The sequence below is a fragment of the Pseudophryne corroboree genome, unplaced genomic scaffold (assembly GCF_028390025.1).
Source record: "Pseudophryne corroboree isolate aPseCor3 unplaced genomic scaffold, aPseCor3.hap2 scaffold_121, whole genome shotgun sequence".
Lineage (NCBI taxonomy): Eukaryota > Metazoa > Chordata > Amphibia > Anura > Myobatrachidae > Pseudophryne > Pseudophryne corroboree.
Genome location: NW_026967835.1, coordinates 1,610,055 through 1,632,138, shown reverse-complemented (window position 1 = coordinate 1,632,138; position 22,084 = coordinate 1,610,055).

Here is a 22,084-nt window from a genome sequence, read left to right as displayed (position 1 = left end):
ACAGGAGGCTTTAAAATTTTCTTTCTAGTGTCCTTCGTTTGGGAGAAAAATGCAATGGTACAAGACAGCTTTTCCTTGCCAATATCTCTCTTTTGCAAAGAGCTGCGCATTGGAAAATTCAGGGCTATGTCGTGTAGATGATGGCCTAACAGGAGGCTTTAAAATTTTCTTTCTAGTGACCTTCGTTTGGGAGAAAAATGCAAAGGTACAAGACAGCTTTTCCTTGCCAATATCTCTCTTTTGCAAAGAGCTGCGCATTGGAAAATTCAGGGCTATGTCGTGTAGATGATGGCCTAACAGGAGGCTTTAAAATTTTCTTTCTAGTGCCCTTCGTTTGGGAGAAAAATGCAATGGTACAAGACAGCTTTTCCTTGCCAATATCTCTCTTTTGCAAAGAGCTGCGCATTGGAAAATTCAGGGCTATGTCGTGTAGATGATGGCCTAACAGGAGGCTTTAAAATTTTCTTTCTAGTGACCTTCGTTTGGGAGAAAAATGCAAAGGTAAAAGACAGCTTTTCCTTGCCAATATCTCTCTTTTGCAAAGAGCTGCGCATTGGAAAATTTAGGGCTATGTCGTGTAGATGATGGCCTAACAGGAGGCTTTAAAATTTTCTTTCTAGTGTCCTTCGTTTGGGAGAAAAATGCAATGGTACAAGACAGCTTTTCCTTGCCAATATCTCTCTTTTGCAAAGAGCTGCGCATTGGAAAATTCAGGGCTATGTCGTGTAGATGATGGCCTAACAGGAGGCTTTAAAATTTTCTTTCTAGTGACCTTCGTTTGGGAGAAAAATGCAAAGGTACAAGACAGCTTTTCCTTGCCAATATCTCTCTTTTGCAAAGAGCTGCGCATTGGAAAATTCAGGGCAATGTCGTGTAGATGATGGCCTAACAGGAGGCTTTAAAATTTTCTTTCTAGTGTCCTTCGTTTGGGAGAAAAATGCAATGGTACAAGACAGCTTTTCCTTGCCAATATCTCTCTTTTGCAAAGAGCTGCGCATTGGAAAATTCAGGGCTATGTCGTGTAGATGATGGCCTAACAGGAGGCTTTAAAATTTTCTTTCTAGTGACCTTCGTTTGGGAGAAAAATGCAAAGGTACAAGACAGCTTTTCCTTGCCAATATCTCTCTTTTGCAAAGAGCTGCGCATTGGAAAATTCAGGGCTATGTCGTGTAGATGATGGCCTAACAGGAGGCTTTAAAATTTTCTTTCTAGTGCCCTTCGTTTGGGAGAAAAATGCAATGGTACAAGACAGCTTTTCCTTGCCAATATCTCTCTTTTGCAAAGAGCTGCGCATTGGAAAATTCAGGGCTATGTCGTGTAGATGATGGCCTAACAGGAGGCTTTAAAATTTTCTTTCTAGTGACCTTCGTTTGGGAGAAAAATGCAAAGGTACAAGACAGCTTTTCCTTGCCAATATCTCTCTTTTGCAAAGAGCTGCGCATTGGAAAATTCAGGGCTATGTCGTGTAGATGATGGCCTAACAGGAGGCTTTAAAATGTTCTTTCTAGTGTCCTTCGTTTGGGAGAAAAATGCAATGGTACAAGACAGCTTTTCCTTGCCAATATCTCTCTTTTGCAAAGAGCTGCGCATTGGAAAATTCAGGGCTATGTCGTGTAGATGATGGCCTAACAGGAGGCTTTAAAATTTTCTTTCTAGTGTCCTTCGTTTGGGAGAAAAATGCAATGGTACAAGACAGCTTTTCCTTGCCAATATCTCTCTTTTGCAAAGAGCTGCGCATTGGAAAATTCAGGGCTATGTCGTGTAGATGATGGCCTAACAGGAGGCTTTAAAATTTTCTTTCTAGTGACCTTCGTTTGGGAGAAAAATGCAAAGGTACAAGACAGCTTTTCCTTGCCAATATCTCTCTTTTGCAAAGAGCTGCGCATTGGAAAATTCAGGGCTATGTCGTGTAGATGATGGCCTAACAGGAGGCTTTAAAATGTTCTTTCTAGTGTCCTTCGTTTGGGAGAAAAATGCAATGGTACAAGACAGCTTTTCCTTGCCAATATCTCTCTTTTGCGAAGAGCTGCGCATTGGAAAATTCAGGGCTATGTCGTGTAGATGATGGCCTAACAGGAGGCTTTAAAATTTTCTTTCTAGTGTCCTTCGTTTGGGAGAAAAATGCAATGGTACAAGACAGCTTTTCCTTGCCAATATCTCTCTTTTGCAAAGAGCTGCGCATTGGAAAATTCAGGGCTATGTCGTGTAGATGATGGCCTAACAGGAGGCTTTAAAATTTTCTTTCTAGTGACCTTCGTTTGGGAGAAAAATGCAAAGGTACAAGACAGCTTTTCCTTGCCAATATCTCTCTTTTGCAAAGAGCTGCGCATTGGAAAATTCAGGGCTATGTCGTGTAGATGATGGCCTAACAGGAGGCTTTAAAATTTTCTTTCTAGTGCCCTTCGTTTGGGAGAAAAATGCAATGGTACAAGACAGCTTTTCCTTGCCAATATCTCTCTTTTGCAAAGAGCTGCGCATTGGAAAATTCAGGGCTATGTCGTGTAGATGATGGCCTAACAGGAGGCTTTAAAATTTTCTTTCTAGTGACCTTCGTTTGGGAGAAAAATGCAAAGGTACAAGACAGCTTTTCCTTGCCAATATCTCTCTTTTGCAAAGAGCTGCGCATTGGAAAATTTAGGGCTATGTCGTGTAGATGATGGCCTAACAGGAGGCTTTAAAATTTTCTTTCTAGTGTCCTTCGTTTGGTAGAAAAATGCAATGGTACAAGACAGCTTTTCCTTGCCAATATCTCTCTTTTGCAAAGAGCTGCGCATTGGAAAATTCAGGGCTATGTCGTGTAGATGATGGCCTAACAGGAGGCTTTAAAATTTTCTTTCTAGTGACCTTCGTTTGGGAGAAAAATGCAAAGGTACAAGACAGCTTTTCCTTGCCAATATCTCTCTTTTGCAAAGAGCTGCGCATTGGAAAATTCAGGGCTATGTCGTGTAGATGATGGCCTAACAGGAGGCTTTAAAATTTTCTTTCTAGTGACCTTCGTTTGGGAGAAAAATGCAAAGGTACAAGACAGCTTTTCCTTGCCAATATCTCTCTTTTGCAAAGAGCTGCGCATTGGAAAATTCAGGGCTATGTCGTGTAGATGATGGCCTAACAGGAGGCTTTAAAATTTTCTTTCTAGTGCCCTTCGTTTGGGAGAAAAATGCAATGGTACAAGACAGCTTTTCCTTGCCAATATCTCTCTTTTGCAAAGAGCTGCGCATTGGAAAATTCAGGGCTATGTCGTGTAGATGATGGCCTAACAGGAGGCTTTAAAATGTTCTTTCTAGTGTCCTTCGTTTGGGAGAAAAATGCAATGGTACAAGACAGCTTTTCCTTGCCAATATCTCTCTTTTGCAAAGAGCTGCGCATTGGAAAATTCAGGGCTATGTCGTGTAGATGATGGCCTAACAGGAGGCTTTAAAATTTTCTTTCTAGTGTCCATCGTTTGGGAGAAAAACGCAATGGTACAAGACAGCTTTTCCTTGCCAATATCTCTCTTTTGCAAAGAGCTGCGCATTGGAAAATTCAGGGCTATGTCGTGTAGATGATGGCCTAACAGGAGGCTTTAAAATTTTCTTTCTAGTGACCTTCGTTTGGGAGAAAAATGCAAAGGTACAAGACAGCTTTTCCTTGCCAATATCTCTCTTTTGCAAAGAGCTGCGCATTGGAAAATTTAGGGCTATGTCGTGTAGATGATGGCCTAACAGGAGGCTTTAAAATTTTCTTTCTAGTGTCCTTCGTTTGGGAGAAAAATGCAATGGTACAAGACAGCTTTTCCTTGCCAATATTTCTCTTTTGCAAAGAGCTGCGCATTGGAAAATTCAGGGCTATGTCGTGTAGATGATGGCCTAACAGGAGGCTTTAAAATTTTCTTTCTAGTGACCTTCGTTTGGGAGAAAAATGCAAAGGTACAAGACAGCTTTTCCTTGCCAATATCTCTCTTTTGCAAAGAGCTGCGCATTGGAAAATTCAGGGCTATGTCGTGTAGATGATGGCCTAACAGGAGGCTTTAAAATTTTCTTTCTAGTGACCTTCGTTTGGGAGAAAAATGCAAAGGTACAAGACAGCTTTTCCTTGCCAATATCTCTCTTTTGCAAAGAGCTGCGCATTGGAAAATTCAGGGCTATGTCGTGTAGATGATGGCCTAACAGGAGGCTTTAAAATTTTCTTTCTAGTGACCTTCGTTTGGGAGAAAAATGCAAAGGTACAAGACAGCTTTTCCTTGCCAATATCTCTCTTTTGCAAAGAGCTGCGCATTGGAAAATTCAGGGCTATGTCGTGTAGATGATGGCCTAACAGGAGGCTTTAAAATTTTCTTTCTAGTGACCTTCGTTTGGGAGAAAAATGCAAAGGTACAAGACAGCTTTTCCTTGCCAATATCTCTCTTTTGCAAAGAGCTGCGCATTGGAAAATTCAGGGCTATGTCGTGTAGATGATGGCCTAACAGGAGGCTTTAAAATTTTCTTTCTAGTGACCTTCGTTTGGTAGAAAAATGCAAAGGTACAAGACAGCTTTTCCTTGCCAATATCTCTCTTTTGCAAAGAGCTGCGCATTGGAAAATTCAGGGCTATGTCGTGTAGATGATGGCCTAACAGGAGGCTTTAAAATATTCTTTCTAGTGTCCTTCGTTTGGGAGAAAAATGCAATGGTACAAGACAGCTTTTCCTTGCCAATATCTCTCTTTTGCAAAGAGCTGCGCATTGGAAAATTCAGGGCTATGTCGTGTAGATGATGGCCTAACAGGAGGCTTTAAAATTTTCTTTCTAGTGACCTTCGTTTGGGAGAAAAATGCAAAGGTACAAGACAGCTTTTCCTTGCCAATATCTCTCTTTTGCAAAGAGCTGCGCATTGGAAAATTCAGGGCTATGTCGTGTAGATGATGGCCTAACAGTAGGCTTTAAAATTTTCTTTCTAGTGTCCTTCGTTTGGGAGAAAAATGCAAAGGTACAAGACAGCTTTTCCTTGCCAATATCTCTCTTTTGCAAAGAGCTGCGCATTGGAAAATTCAGGGCTATGTCGTGTAGATGATGGCCTAACAGGAGGCTTTAAAATGTTCTTTCTAGTGTCCTTCGTTTGGGAAAAAATGCAATGGTACAAGACAGCTTTTCCTTGCCAATATCTCTCTTTTGCAAAGAGCTGCGCATTGGAAAATTCAGGGCTATGTCGTGTAGATGATGGCCTAACAGGAGGCTTTAAAATTTTCTTTCTAGTGACCTTCGTTTGGGAGAAAAATGCAAAGGTACAAGACAGCTTTTCCTTGCCAATATCTCTCTTTTGCAAAGAGCTGCGCATTGGAAAATTTAGGGCTATGTCGTGTAGATGATGGCCTAACAGGAGGCTTTAAAATTTTCTTTCTAGTGTCCTTCGTTTGGGAGAAAAATGCAATGGTACAAGACAGCTTTTCCTTGCCAATATTTCTCTTTTGCAAAGAGCTGCGCATTGGAAAATTCAGGGCTATGTCGTGTAGATGATGGCCTAACAGGAGGCTTTAAAATTTTCTTTCTAGTGACCTTCGTTTGGGAGAAAAATGCAAAGGTACAAGACAGCATTTCCTTGCCAATATCTCTCTTTTGCAAAGAGCTGCGCATTGGAAAATTCAGGGCTATGTCGTGTAGATGATGGCCTAACAGGAGGCTTTAAAATTTTCTTTCTAGTGACCTTCGTTTGGGAGAAAAATGCAAAGGTACAAGACAGCTTTTCCTTGCCAATATCTCTCTTTTGCAAAGAGCTGCGCATTGGAAAATTCAGGGCTATGTCGTGTAGATGATGGCCTAACAGGAGGCTTTAAAATTTTCTTTCTAGTGCCCTTCGTTTGGGAGAAAAATGCAATGGTACAAGACAGCTTTTCCTTGCCAATATCTCTCTTTTGCAAAGAGCTGCGCATTGGAAAATTCAGGGCTATGTCGTGTAGATGATGGCCTAACAGGAGGCTTTAAAATTTTCTTTCTAGTGTCCTTCGTTTGGGAGAAAAATGCAAAGGTACAAGACAGCTTTTCCTTGCCAATATCTCTCTTTTGCAAAGAGCTACGCGTTGGAAAATTCAGGGCTATGTCGTGTAGATGATGGCCTAACAGGAGGCTTTAAAATTTTCTTTCTAGTGACCTTCGTTTGGTAGAAAAATGCAAAGGTACAAGACAGCTTTTCCTTGCCAATATCTCTCTTTTGCAAAGAGCTGCGCATTGGAAAATTCAGGGCTATGTCGTGTAGATGATGGCCTAACAGGAGGCTTTAAAATATTCTTTCTAGTGTCCTTCGTTTGGGAGAAAAATGCAATGGTACAAGACAGCTTTTCCTTGCCAATATCTCTCTTTTGCAAAGAGCTGCGCATTGGAAAATTCAGGGCTATGTCGTGTAGATGATGGCCTAACAGGAGGCTTTAAAATTTTCTTTCTAGTGACCTTCGTTTGGGAGAAAAATGCAAAGGTACAAGACAGCTTTTCCTTGCCAATATCTCTCTTTTGCAAAGAGCTGCGCATTGGAAAATTCAGGGCTATGTCGTGTAGATGATGGCCTAACAGTAGGCTTTAAAATTTTCTTTCTAGTGTCCTTCGTTTGGGAGAAAAATGCAAAGGTACAAGACAGCTTTTCCTTGCCAATATCTCTCTTTTGCAAAGAGCTGCGCATTGGAAAATTCAGGGCTATGTCGTGTAGATGATGGCCTAACAGGAGGCTTTAAAATGTTCTTTCTAGTGTCCTTCGTTTGGGAGAAAAATGCAATGGTACAAGACAGCTTTTCCTTGCCAATATCTCTCTTTTGCAAAGAGCTGCGCATTGGAAAATTCAGGGCTATGTCGTGTAGATGATGGCCTAACAGGAGGCTTTAAAATTTTCTTTCTAGTGTCCTTCGTTTGGGAGAAAAATGCAATGGTACAAGACAGCTTTTCCTTGCCAATATCTCTCTTTTGCAAAGAGCTGCGCATTGGAAAATTCAGGGCTATGTCGTGTAGATGATGGCCTAACAGGAGGCTTTAAAATTTTCTTTCTAGTGACCTTCGTTTGGGAGAAAAATGCAAAGGTACAAGACAGCTTTTCCTTGCCAATATCTCTCTTTTGCAAAGAGCTGCGCATTGGAAAATTCAGGGCTATGTCGTGTAGATGATGGCCTAACAGGAGGCTTTAAAATGTTCTTTCTAGTGTCCTTCGTTTGGGAGAAAAATGCAATGGTACAAGACAGCTTTTCCTTGCCAATATCTCTCTTTTGCAAAGAGCTGCGCATTGGAAAATTCAGGGCTATGTCGTGTAGATGATGGCCTAACAGGAGGCTTTAAAATTTTCTTTCTAGTGTCCTTCGTTTGGGAGAAAAATGCAATGGTACAAGACAGCTTTTCCTTGCCAATATCTCTCTTTTGCAAAGAGCTGCGCATTGGAAAATTCAGGGCTATGTCGTGTAGATGATGGCCTAACAGGAGGCTTTAAAATTTTCTTTCTAGTGACCTTCGTTTGGGAGAAAAATGCAAAGGTACAAGACAGCTTTTCCTTGCCAATATCTCTCTTTTGCAAAGAGCTGCGCATTGGAAAATTCAGGGCTATGTCGTGTAGATGATGGCCTAACAGGAGGCTTTAAAATTTTCTTTCTAGTGCCCTTCGTTTGGGAGAAAAATGCAATGGTACAAGACAGCTTTTCCTTGCCAATATCTCTCTTTTGCAAAGAGCTGCGCATTGGAAAATTCAGGGCTATGTCGTGTAGATGATGGCCTAACAGGAGGCTTTAAAATTTTCTTTCTAGTGACCTTCGTTTGGGAGAAAAATGCAAAGGTACAAGACAGCTTTTCCTTGCCAATATCTCTCTTTTGCAAAGAGCTGCGCATTGTAAAATTTAGGGCTATGTCGTGTAGATGATGGCCTAACAGGAGGCTTTAAAATTTTCTTTCTAGTGTCCTTCGTTTGGGAGAAAAATGCAATGGTACAAGACAGCTTTTCCTTGCCAATATCTCTCTTTTGCAAAGAGCTGCGCATTGGAAAATTCAGGGCTGTGTCGTGTAGATGATGGCCTAACAGGAGGCTTTAAAATTTTCTTTCTAGTGACCTTCGTTTGGGAGAAAAATGCAAAGGTACAAGACAGCTTTTCCTTGCCAATATCTCTCTTTTGCAAAGAGCTGCGCATTGGAAAATTCAGGGCTATGTCGTGTAGATGATGGCCTAACAGGAGGCTTTAAAATTTTCTTTCTAGTGACCTTCGTTTGGGAGAAAAATGCAAAGGTACAAGACAGCTTTTCCTTGCCAATATCTCTCTTTTGCAAAGAGCTGCGCATTGGAAAATTCAGGGCTATGTCGTGTAGATGATGGCCTAACAGGAGGCTTTAAAATTTTCTTTCTAGTGCCCTTCGTTTGGGAGAAAAATGCAATGGTACAAGACAGCTTTTCCTTGCCAATATCTCTCTTTTGCAAAGAGCTGCGCATTGGAAAATTCAGGGCTATGTCGTGTAGATGATGGCCTAACAGGAGGCTTTAAAATTTTCTTTCTAGTGTCCTTCGTTTGGGAGAAAAATGCAAAGGTACAAGACAGCTTTTCCTTGCCAATATCTCTCTTTTGCAAAGAGCTACGCATTGGAAAATTCAGGGCTATGTCGTGTAGATGATGGCCTAACAGGAGGCTTTAAAATTTTCTTTCTAGTGACCTTCGTTTGGTAGAAAAATGCAAAGGTACAAGACAGCTTTTCCTTGCCAATATCTCTCTTTTGCAAAGAGCTGCGCATTGGAAAATTCAGGGCTATGTCGTGTAGATGATGGCCTAACAGGAGGCTTTAAAATATTATTTCTAGTGTCCTTCGTTTGGGAGAAAAATGCAATGGTACAAGACAGCTTTTCCTTGCCAATATCTCTCTTTTGCAAAGAGCTGCGCATTGGAAAATTCAGGGCTATGTCGTGTAGATGATGGCCTAACAGGAGGCTTTAAAATTTTCTTTCTAGTGACCTTCGTTTGGGAGAAAAATGCAAAGGTACAAGACAGCTTTTCCTTGCCAATATCTCTCTTTTGCAAAGAGCTGCGCATTGGAAAATTCAGGGCTATGTCGTGTAGATGATGGCCTAACAGTAGGCTTTAAAATTTTCTTTCTAGTGTCCTTCGTTTGGGAGAAAAATGCAAAGGTACAAGACAGCTTTTCCTTGCCAATATCTCTCTTTTGCAAAGAGCTGCGCATTGGAAAATTCAGGGCTATGTCGTGTAGATGATGGCCTAACAGGAGGCTTTAAAATGTTCTTTCTAGTGTCCTTCGTTTGGGAGAAAAATGCAATGGTACAAGACAGCTTTTCCTTGCCAATATCTCTCTTTTGCAAAGAGCTGCGCATTGGAAAATTCAGGGCTATGTCGTGTAGATGATGGCCTAACAGGAGGCTTTAAAATTTTCTTTCTAGTGTCCTTCGTTTGGGAGAAAAATGCAATGGTACAAGACAGCTTTTCCTTGCCAATATCTCTCTTTTGCAAAGAGCTGCGCATTGGAAAATTCAGGGCTATGTCGTGTAGATGATGGCCTAAAAGGAGGCTTTAAAATTTTCTTTCTAGTGTCCTTCGTTTGGGAGAAAAATGCAATGGTACAAGACAGCTTTTCCTTGCCAATATCTCTCTTTTGCAAAGAGCTGCGCATTGGAAAATTCAGGGCTATGTCGTGTAGATGATGGCCTAACAGGAGGCTTTAAAATTTTCTTTCTAGTGTCCTTCGTTTGGGAGAAAAATGCAAAGGTACAAGACAGCTTTTCCTTGCCAATATCTCTCTTTTGCAAAGAGCTGCGCATTGGAAAATTCAGGGCTATGTCGTGTAGATGATGGCCTAACAGGAGGCTTTAAAATTTTCTTTCTAGTGTCCTTCGTTTGGGAGAAAAATGCAATGGTACAAGACAGCTTTTCCTTGCCAATATCTCTCTTTTGCAAAGAGCTGCGCATTGGAAAATTCAGGGCTATGTCGTGTAGATGATGGCCTAAAAGGAGGCTTTAAAATGTTCTTTCTAGTGTCCTTCGTTTGGGAGAAAAATGCAATGGTACAAGACAGCTTTTCCTTGCCAATATCTCTCTTTTGCAAAGAGCTGCGCATTGGAAAATTCAGGGCTATGTCGTGTAGATGATGGCCTAACAGGAGGCTTTAAAATTTTCTTTCTAGTGTCCTTCGTTTGGGAGAAAAATGCAAAGGTACAAGACAGCTTTTCCTTGCCAATATCTCTCTTTTGCAAAGAGCTGCGCATTGGAAAATTCAGGGCTATGTCGTGTAGATGATGGCCTAACAGGAGGCTTTAAAATTTTCTTTCTAGTGTCCTTCGTTTGGGAGAAAAATGCAATGGTACAAGACAGCTTTTCCTTGCCAATATCTCTCTTTTGCAAAGAGCTGCGCATTGGAAAATTCAGGGCTATGTCGTGTAGATGATGGCCTAACAGGAGGCTTTAAAATTTTCTTTCTAGTGACCTTCGTTTGGGAGAAAAATGCAAAGGTACAAGACAGCTTTTCCTTGCCAATATCTCTCTTTTGCAAAGAGCTGCGCATTGGAAAATTCAGGGCTATGTCGTGTAGATGATGGCCTAACAGGAGGCTTTAAAATTTTCGTTCTAGTGCCCTTCGTTTGGGAGAAAAATGCAATGGTACAAGACAGCTTTTCCTTGCTAATATCTCTCTTTTGCAAAGAGCTGCGCATTGGAAAATTCAGGGCTATGTCGTGTAGATGATGGCCTAACAGGAGGCTTTAAAATTTTCTTTCTAGTGCCCTTCGTTTGGGAGAAAAATGCAATGGTACAAGACAGCTTTTCCTTGCCAATATCTCTCTTTTGCAAAGAGCTGCGCATTGGAAAATTCAGGGCTATGTCGTGTAGATGATGGCCTAACAGGAGGCTTTAAAATTTTCTTTCTAGTGTCCTTCGTTTGGGAGAAAAATGCAAAGGTACAAGACAGCTTTTCCTTGCCAATATCTCTCTTTTGCAAAGAGCTACGCATTGGAAAATTCAGGGCTATGTCGTGTAGATGATGGCCTAACAGGAGGCTTTAAAATTTTCTTTCTAGTGACCTTCGTTTGGTAGAAAAATGCAAAGGTACAAGACAGCTTTTCCTTGCCAATATCTCTCTTTTGCAAAGAGCTGCGCATTGGAAAATTCAGGGCTATGTCGTGTAGATGATGGCCTAACAGGAGGCTTTAAAATTTTCTTTCTAGTGACCTTCGTTTGGGAGAAAAATGCAAAGGTACAAGACAGCTTTTCCTTGCCAATATCTCTCTTTTGCAAAGAGCTGCGCATTGGAAAATTCAGGGCTATGTCGTGTAGATGATGGCCTAACAGGAGGCTTTAAAATGTTCTTTCTAGTGTCCTTCGTTTGGGAGAAAAATGCAATGGAACAAGACAGCTTTTCCTTGCCAATATCTCTCTTTTGCAAAGAGCTGCGCATTGGAAAATTCAGGGCTATGTCGTGTAGATGATGGCCTAACAGGAGGCTTTAAAATGTTCTTTCTAGTGTCCTTCGTTTGGGAGAAAAATGCAAAGGTACAAGACAGCTTTTCCTTGCCAATATCTCTCTTTTGCAAAGAGCTGCGCATTGGAAAATTCAGGGCTATGTCGTGTAGATGATGGCCTAACAGGAGGCTTTAAAATTTTCTTTCTAGTGTCCTTCGTTTGGGAGAAAAATGCAATGGTACAAGACAGCTTTTCCTTGCCAATATCTCTCTTTTGCAAAGAGCTGCGCATTGGAAAATTCAGGGCTATGTCGTGTAGATGATGGCCTAACAGGAGGCTTTAAAATGTTCTTTCTAGTGTCCTTCGTTTGGGAGAAAAATGCAATGGTACAAGACAGCTTTTCCTTGCCAATATCTCTCTTTTGCAAAGAGCTGCGCATTGGAAAATTCAGGGCTATGTCGTGTAGATGATGGCCTAACAGGAGGCTTTAAAATTTTCTTTCTAGTGACCTTCGTTTGGGAGAAAAATGCAAAGGTACAAGACAGCTTTTCCTTGCCAATATCTCTCTTTTGCAAAGAGCTGCGCATTGGAAAATTCAGGGCTATGTCGTGTAGATGATGGCCTAACAGGAGGCTTTAAAATTTTCTTTCTAGTGACCTTCGTTTGGGAGAAAAATGCAAAGGTACAAGACAGCTTTTCCTTGCCAATATCTCTCTTTTGCAAAGAGCTGCGCATTGGAAAATTCAGGGCTATGTCGTGTAGATGATGGCCTAACAGGAGGCTTTAAAATTTTCTTTCTAGTGCCCTTCGTTTGGGAGAAAAATGCAATGGTACAAGACAGCTTTTCCTTGCCAATATCTCTCTTTTGCAAAGAGCTGCGCATTGGAAAATTCAGGGCTATGTCGTGTAGATGATGGCCTAACAGGAGGCTTTAAAATGTTCTTTCTAGTGTCCTTCGTTTGGGAGAAAAATGCAATGGTACAAGACAGCTTTTCCTTGCCAATATCTCTCTTTTGCAAAGAGCTGCGCATTGGAAAATTCAGGGCTATGTCGTGTAGATGATGGCCTAACAGGAGGCTTTAAAATGTTCTTTCTAGTGTCCTTCGTTTGGGAGAAAAATGCAATGGTACAAGACAGCTTTTCCTTGCCAATATCTCTCTTTTGCAAAGAGCTGCGCATTGGAAAATTCAGGGCTATGTCGTGTAGATGATGGCCTAACAGGAGGCTTTAAAATTTTCTTTCTAGTGTCCTTCGTTTGGGAGAAAAATGCAAAGGTACAAGACAGCTTTTCCTTGCCAATATCTATCTTTTGCAACGAGCTACGCATTGGAAAATTAAGGGCTATGTCGTGTAGATGATGGCCTAACAGGAGGCTTTAAAATTTTCTTTCTAGTGTCCTTCGTTTGGGAGAAAAATGCAATGGTACAAGACAGCTTTTCCTTGCCAAGAGCTGCGCATTGGAAAATTCAGGGCTATGTCGTGTAGATGATGGCCTAACAGGAGGCTTTAAAATTTTCTTTCTAGTGTCCTTCGTTTGGGAGAAAAATGCAAAGGTACAAGACAGCTTTTCCTTGCCAATATCTCTCTTTTGCAAAGAGCTACGGATTGGAAAATTCAGGGCTATGTCGTGTAGATGATGTCCTAACAGGAGGCTTTAAAATTTTCTTTCTAGTGTCCTTCGTTTGGGAGAAAAATGCAAAGGTACAAGACAGCTTTTCCTTGCCAATATCTCTCTTTTGCAAAGAGCTACGCATTGGAAAATTCAGGGCTATGTCGTGTAGATGATGGCCTAACAGGAGGCTTTAAAATTTTCTTTCTAGTGTCCTTCGTTTGGGAGAAAAATGCAATGGTACAAGACAGCTTTTCCTTGCCAATATCTCTCTTTTGCAAAGAGCTGCGCATTGGAAAATTCAGGGCTATGTCGTGTAGATGATGGCCTAACAGGAGGCTTTAAAATTTTCTTTCTAGTGTCCTTCGTTTGGGAGAAAAATGCAAAGGTACAAGACAGCTTTTCCTTGCCAATATCTCTCTTTTGCAAAGAGCTACGCATTGGAAAATTCAGGGCTATGTCGTGTAGATGATGGCCTAACAGGAGGCTTTAAAATTTTCTTTCTAGTGTCCTTCGTTTGGGAGAAAAATGCAAAGGTACAAGACAGCTTTTCCTTGCCAATATCTCTCTTTTGCAAAGAGCTACGCATTGGAAAATTCAGGGCTATGTCGTGTAGATGATGGCCTAACAGGAGGCTTTAAAATTTTCTTTCTAGTGACCTTCGTTTGGGAGAAAAATGCAAAGGTACAAGACAGCTTTTCCTTGCCAATATCTCTCTTTTGCAAAGAGCTGCGCATTGGAAAATTCAGGGCTATGTCGTGTAGATGATGGCCTAACAGGAGGCTTTAAAATGTTCTTTCTAGTGTCCTTCGTTTGGGAGAAAAATGCAATGGTACAAGACAGCTTTTCCTTGCCAATATCTCTCTTTTGCAAAGAGCTGCGCATTGGAAAATTCAGGGCTATGTCGTGTAGTTGATGGCCTAACAGGAGGCTTTAAAATTTTCTTTCTAGTGACCTTCGTTTGGGAGAAAAATGCAAAGGTACAAGACAGCTTTTCCTTGCCAATATCTCTCTTTTGCAAAGAGCTGCGCATTGGAAAATTCAGGGCTATGTCGTGTAGATGATGGCCTAACAGGAGGCTTTAAAATTTTCTTTCTAGTGTCCTTCGTTTGGGAGAAAAATGCAAAGGTACAAGACAGCTTTTCCTTGCCAATATCTCTCTTTTGCAAAGAGCTGCGCATTGGAAAATTCAGGGCTATGTCGTGTAGATGATGGCCTAACAGGAGGCTTTAAAATTTTCATTCTAGTGTCTTTCGTTTGGGAGAAAAATGCAAAAGTACAATGCTGCTTTTCCTTGCCGATATCTCTCTTTTGCAAAGAGATAAGCATTGGAAAATTCAGGGCTATAACGTGTAGATGAAGCACTAACAGGAGGCTTTAAAATTTTCATTCTAGTGTCTTTCGTTTGGGAGAAAAATGCAAAGGTACAATACAGCTTTTCCTTGCCAATATCTCTCTTTTGCAAAGAGCTAGGCATTGGAAAATGCAGGGCTATAACGTGTAGATGAAGCACTAACAGGAGGCTTTACAATTTTCATTCTAGTGTCTTTCGTTCGGGAGAAAAATGCAAAGGTACAATACAGCTTTTCCTTGCCGATATCTCTCTTTTGCAAAGAGATAGGCATTGGAAAATTCAGGGCTATAACGTGTAGATGAAGCACTAACAGGAGGCTTTACAATTTTCATTCTAGTGTCCTTCGTTTGGGAGAAAAATGCAAAGGTACAATACAGCTTTTCCTTGCCAATATCTCTCTTTTGCAAAGAGATAGGCATTGAAAAATTCAGGGCTATAACGTGTAGATGAAGCACTAACAGGAGGCTTTAAAATTTTCATTCTAGTGTCTTTCGTTTGGGAGAAAAATGCAAAGGTACAATACAGCTTTTCCTTGCCGATATCTCTCTTTTGCAAAGAGATAGGCATTGGAAAATTCTGGGCTATAACGTGTAGATGAAGCACTAACAGGAGGCTTTAAAATTTTCATTCTAGTGTCCTTCGTTTGGGAGAAAAATGCAAAGGTACAATACAGCTTTTCCTTGCCGATATCTCTCTTTTGCAAAGAGATAGGCATTGGAAAATTCAGGGCTATAACGTGTAGATGAAGCACTAACAGGAGGCTTTAAAATTTTCTTTCTAGTGTCCTTCGTTTGGGAGAAAAATGCAATGGTACAAGACAGCTTTTCCTTGCCAAGAGCTGCGCATTGGAAAATTCAGGGCTATGTCGTGTAGATGATGGCCTAACAGGAGGCTTTAAAATTTTCTTTCTAGTGTCCTTCGTTTGGGAGAAAAATGCAAAGGTACAAGACAGCTTTTCCTTGCCAATATCTCTCTTTTGCAAAGAGCTACGGATTGGAAAATTCAGGGCTATGTCGTGTAGATGATGTCCTAACAGGAGGCTTTAAAATTTTCTTTCTAGTGTCCTTCGTTTGGGAGAAAAATGCAACGGTACAAGACAGCTTTTCCTTGCCAATATCTCTCTTTTGCAAAGAGCTACGCATTGGAAAATTCAGGGCTATGTCGTGTAGATGATGGCCTAACAGGAGGCTTTAAAATTTTCTTTCTAGTGTCCTTCGTTTGGGAGAAAAATGCAACGGTACAAGACAGCTTTTCCTTGCCAATATCTCTCTTTTGCAAAGAGCTACGCATTGGAAAATTCAGGGCTATGTCGTGTAGATGATGGCCTAACAGGAGGCTTTAAAATTTTCTTTCTAGTGTCCTTCGTTTGGGAGAAAAATGCAAAGGTACAAGACAGCTTTTCCTTGCCAATATCTCTCTTTTGCAAAGAGCTGCGCATTGGAAAATTCAGGGCTATGTCGTGTAGATGATGGCCTAACAGGAGGCTTTAAAATGTTCTTTCTAGTGTCCTTCGTTTGGGAGAAAAATGCAATGGTACAAGACAGCTTTTCCTTGCCAATATCTCTCTTTTGCAAAGAGCTGCGCATTGGAAAATTCAGGGCTATGTCGTGTAGATGATGGCCTAAAAGGAGGCTTTAAAATTTTCTTTCTAGTGTCCTTCGTTTGGGAGAAAAATGCAATGGTACAAGACAGCTTTTCCTTGCCAATATCTCTCTTTTGCAAAGAGCTGCGCATTGGAAAATTCAGGGCTATGTCGTGTAGATGATGGCCTAACAGGAGGCTTTAAAATTTTCTTTCTAGTGTCCTTCGTTTGGGAGAAAAATGCAAAGGTACAAGACAGCTTTTCCTTGCCAATATCTCTCTTTTGCAAAGAGCTGCGCATTGGAAAATTCAGGGCTATGTCGTGTAGATGATGGCCTAACAGGAGGCTTTAAAATTTTCTTTCTAGTGTCCTTCGTTTGGGAGAAAAATGCAAAGGTACAAGACAGCTTTTCCTTGCCAATATCTCTCTTTTGCAAAGAGCTGCGCATTGGAAAATTCAGGGTTATGTCGTGTAGATGATGGCCTAACAGGAGGCTTTAAAATTTTCTTTCTAGTGTCCTTCGTTTGGGAGAAAAATGCAAAGGTACAAGACAGCTTTTCCTTGCCAATATCTCTCTTTTGCAAAGAGCTGCGCATTGGAAAATTCAGGGCTATGTCGTGTAGATGATGGCCTAACAGGAGGCTTTAAAATTTTCTTTCTAGTGCCCTTCGTTTGGGAGAAAAATGCAATGGTACAAGACAGCTTTTCCTTGCCAATATCTCTCTTTTGCAAAGAGCTGCGCATTGGAAAATTCAGGGCTATGTCGTGTAGATGATGGCCTAACAGGAGGCTTTAAAATGTTCTTTCTAGTGTCCTTCGTTTGGGAGAAAAATGCAATGGTACAAGACAGCTTTTCCTTGCCAATATCTCTCTTTTGCAAAGAGCTGCGCATTGGAAAATTCAGGGCTATGTCGTGTAGATGATGGCCTAACAGGAGGCTTTAAAATGTTCTTTCTAGTGTCCTTCGTTTGGGAGAAAAATGCAATGGAACAAGACAGCTTTTCCTTGCCAATATCTCTCTTTTGCAAAGAGCTGCGCATTGGAAAATTCAGGGCTATGTCGTGTAGATGATGGCCTAACAGGAGGCTTTAAAATTTTCTTTCTAGTGTCCTTCGTTTGGGAGAAAAATGCAAAGGTACAAGACAGCTTTTCCTTGCCAATATCTATCTTTTGCAAAGAGCTACGCATTGGAAAATTAAGGGCTATGTCGTGTAGATGATGGCCTAACAGGAGGCTTTAAAATTTTCTTTCTAGTGTCCTTCGTTTGGGAGAAAAATGCAATGGTACAAGACAGCTTTTCCTTGCCAATATCTCTCTTTTGCAAAGAGCTGCGCATTGGAAAATTCAGGGCTATGTCGTGTAGATGATGGCCTAACAGGAGGCTTTAAAATGTTCTTTCTAGTGTCCTTCGTTTGGGAGAAAAATGCAATGGTACAAGACAGCTTTTCCTTGCCAATATCTCTCTTTTGCAAAGAGCTGCGCATTGGAAAATTCAGGGCTATGTCGTGTAGATGATGGCCTAACAGGAGGCTTTAAAATTTTCTTTCTAGTGACCTTCGTTTGGGAGAAAAATGCAAAGGTACAAGACAGCTTTTCCTTGCCAATATCTCTCTTTTGCAAAGAGCTGCGCATTGGAAAATTCAGGGCTATGTCGTGTAGATGATGGCCTAACAGGAGGCTTTAAAATTTTCTTTCTAGTGACCTTCGTTTGGGAGAAAAATGCAAAGGTACAAGACAGCTTTTCCTTGCCAATATCTCTCTTTTGCAAAGAGCTGCGCATTGGAAAATTCAGGGCTATGTCGTGTAGATGATGGCCTAACAGGAGGCTTTAAAATTTTCTTTCTAGTGCCCTTCGTTTGGGAGAAAAATGCAATGGTACAAGACAGCTTTTCCTTGCCAATATCTCTCTTTTGCAAAGAGCTGCGCATTGGAAAATTCAGGGCTATGTCGTGTAGATGATGGCCTAACAGGAGGCTTTAAAATGTTCTTTCTAGTGTCCTTCGTTTGGGAGAAAAATGCAATGGTACAAGACAGCTTTTCCTTGCCAATATCTCTCTTTTGCAAAGAGCTGCGCATTGGAAAATTCAGGGCTATGTCGTGTAGATGATGGCCTAACAGGAGGCTTTAAAATGTTCTTTCTAGTGTCCTTCGTTTGGGAGAAAAATGCAATGGTACAAGACAGCTTTTCCTTGCCAATATCTCTCTTTTGCAAAGAGCTGCGCATTGGAAAATTCAGGGCTATGTCGTGTAGATGATGGCCTAACAGGAGGCTTTAAAATTTTCTTTCTAGTGTCCTTCGTTTGGGAGAAAAATGCAAAGGTACAAGACAGCTTTTCCTTGCCAATATCTATCTTTTGCAACGAGCTACGCATTGGAAAATTAAGGGCTATGTCGTGTAGATGATGGCCTAACAGGAGGCTTTAAAATTTTCTTTCTAGTGTCCTTCGTTTGGGAGAAAAATGCAATGGTACAAGACAGCTTTTCCTTGCCAAGAGCTGCGCATTGGAAAATTCAGGGCTATGTCGAGTAGATGATGGCCTAACAGGAGGCTTTAAAATTTTCTTTCTAGTGTCCTTCGTTTGGGAGAAAAATGCAAAGGTACAAGACAGCTTTTCCTTGCCAATATCTCTCTTTTGCAAAGAGCTACGGATTGGAAAATTCAGGGCTATGTCGTGTAGATGATGTCCTAACAGGAGGCTTTAAAATTTTCTTTCTAGTGTCCTTCGTTTGGGAGAAAAATGCAAAGGTACAAGACAGCTTTTCCTTGCCAATATCTCTCTTTTGCAAAGAGCTACGCATTGGAAAATTCAGGGCTATGTCGTGTAGATGATGGCCTAACAGGAGGCTTTAAAATTTTCTTTCTAGTGTCCTTCGTTTGGGAGAAAAATGCAATGGTACAAGACAGCTTTTCCTTGCCAATATCTCTCTTTTGCAAAGAGCTGCGCATTGGAAAATTCAGGGCTATGTCGTGTAGATGATGGCCTAACAGGAGGCTTTAAAATTTTCTTTCTAGTGTCCTTCGTTTGGGAGAAAAATGCAAAGGTACAAGACAGCTTTTCCTTGCCAATATCTCTCTTTTGCAAAGAGCTACGCATTGGAAAATTCAGGGCTATGTCGTGTAGATGATGGCCTAACAGGAGGCTTTAAAATTTTCTTTCTAGTGTCCTTCGTTTGGGAGAAAAATGCAAAGGTACAAGACAGCTTTTCCTTGCCAATATCTCTCTTTTGCAAAGAGCTACGCATTGGAAAATTCAGGGCTATGTCGTGTAGATGATGGCCTAACAGGAGGCTTTAAAATTTTCTTTCTAGTGACCTTCGTTTGGGAGAAAAATGCAAAGGTACAAGACAGCTTTTCCTTGCCAATATCTCTCTTTTGCAAAGAGCTGCGCATTGGAAAATTCAGGGCTATGTCGTGTAGATGATGGCCTAACAGGAGGCTTTAAAATGTTCTTTCTAGTGTCCTTCGTTTGGGAGAAAAATGCAATGGTACAAGACAGCTTTTCCTTGCCAATATCTCTCTTTTGCAAAGAGCTGCGCATTGGAAAATTCAGGGCTATGTCGTGTAGTTGATGGCCTAACAGGAGGCTTTAAAATTTTCTTTCTAGTGACCTTCGTTTGGGAGAAAAATGCAAAGGTACAAGACAGCTTTTCCTTGCCAATATCTCTCTTTTGCAAAGAGCTGCGCATTGGAAAATTCAGGGCTATGTCGTGTAGATGATGGCCTAACAGGAGGCTTTAAAATTTTCTTTCTAGTGTCCTTCGTTTGGGAGAAAAATGCAAAGGTACAAGACAGCTTTTCCTTGCCAATATCTCTCTTTTGCAAAGAGCTGCGCATTGGAAAATTCAGGGCTATGTCGTGTAGATGATGGCCTAACAGGAGGCTTTAAAATTTTCATTCTAGTGTCTTTCGTTTGGGAGAAAAATGCAAAAGTACAATGCTGCTTTTCCTTGCCGATATCTCTCTTTTGCAAAGAGATAAGCATTGGAAAATTCAGGGCTATAACGTGTAGATGAAGCACTAACAGGAGGCTTTAAAATTTTCATTCTAGTGTCTTTCGTTTGGGAGAAAAATGCAAAGGTACAATACAGCTTTTCCTTGCCAATATCTCTCTTTTGCAAAGAGCTAGGCATTGGAAAATGCAGGGCTATAACGTGTAGATGAAGCACTAACAGGAGGCTTTACAATTTTCATTCTAGTGTCTTTCGTTCGGGAGAAAAATGCAAAGGTACAATACAGCTTTTCCTTGCCGATATCTCTCTTTTGCAAAGAGATAGGCATTGGAAAATTCAGGGCTATAACGTGTAGATGAAGCACTAACAGGAGGCTTTACAATTTTCATTCTAGTGTCCTTCGTTTGGGAGAAAAATGCAAAGGTACAATACAGCTTTTCCTTGCCAATATCTCTCTTTTGCAAAGAGATAGGCATTGAAAAATTCAGGGCTATAACGTGTAGATGAAGCACTAACAGGAGGCTTTAAAATTTTCATTCTAGTGTCTTTCGTTTGGGAGAAAAATGCAAAGGTACAATACAGCTTTTCCTTGCCGATATCTCTCTTTTGCAAAGAGATAGGCATTGGAAAATTCTGGGCTATAACGTGTAGATGAAGCACTAACAGGAGGCTTTAAAATTTTCATTCTAGTGTCCTTCGTTTGGGAGAAAAATGCAAAGGTACAATACAGCTTTTCCTTGCCGATATCTCTCTTTTGCAAAGAGATAGGCATTGGAAAATTCAGGGCTATAACGTGTAGATGAAGCACTAACAGGAGGCTTTAAAATTTTCTTTCTAGTGTCCTTCGTTTGGGAGAAAAATGCAATGGTACAAGACAGCTTTTCCTTGCCAAGAGCTGCGCATTGGAAAATTCAGGGCTATGTCGTGTAGATGATGGCCTAACAGGAGGCTTTAAAATTTTCTTTCTAGTGTCCTTCGTTTGGGAGAAAAATGCAAAGGTACAAGACAGCTTTTCCTTGCCAATATCTCTCTTTTGCAAAGAGCTACGGATTGGAAAATTCAGGGCTATGTCGTGTAGATGATGTCCTAACAGGAGGCTTTAAAATTTTCTTTCTAGTGTCCTTCGTTTGGGAGAAAAATGCAACGGTACAAGACAGCTTTTCCTTGCCAATATCTCTCTTTTGCAAAGAGCTACGCATTGGAAAATTCAGGGCTATGTCGTGTAGATGATGGCCTAACAGGAGGCTTTAAAATTTTCTTTCTAGTGTCCTTCGTTTGGGAGAAAAATGCAACGGTACAAGACAGCTTTTCCTTGCCAATATCTCTCTTTTGCAAAGAGCTACGCATTGGAAAATTCAGGGCTATGTCGTGTAGATGATGGCCTAACAGGAGGCTTTAAAATTTTCTTTCTAGTGTCCTTCGTTTGGGAGAAAAATGCAAAGGTACAAGACAGCTTTTCCTTGCCAATATCTCTCTTTTGCAAAGAGCTGCGCATTGGAAAATTCAGGGCTATGTCGTGTAGATGATGGCCTAACAGGAGGCTTTAAAATGTTCTTTCTAGTGTCCTTCGTTTGGGAGAAAAATGCAATGGTACAAGACAGCTTTTCCTTGCCAATATCTCTCTTTTGCAAAGAGCTGCGCATTGGAAAATTCAGGGCTATGTCGTGTAGATGATGGCCTAAAAGGAGGCTTTAAAATTTTCTTTCTAGTGTCCTTCGTTTGGGAGAAAAATGCAATGGTACAAGACAGCTTTTCCTTGCCAATATCTCTCTTTTGCAAAGAGCTGCGCATTGGAAAATTCAGGGCTATGTCGTGTAGATGATGGCCTAACAGGAGGCTTTAAAATTTTCTTTCTAGTGTCCTTCGTTTGGGAGAAAAATGCAAAGGTACAAGACAGCTTTTCCTTGCCAATATCTCTCTTTTGCAAAGAGCTGCGCATTGGAAAATTCAGGGCTATGTCGTGTAGATGATGGCCTAACAGGAGGCTTTAAAATTTTCTTTCTAGTGTCCTTCGTTTGGGAGAAAAATGCAAAGGTACAAGACAGCTTTTCCTTGCCAATATCTCTCTTTTGCAAAGAGCTGCGCATTGGAAAATTCAGGGTTATGTCGTGTAGATGATGGCCTAACAGGAGGCTTTAAAATTTTCTTTCTAGTGTCCTTCGTTTGGGAGAAAAATGCAAAGGTACAAGACAGCTTTTCCTTGCCAATATCTCTCTTTTGCAAAGA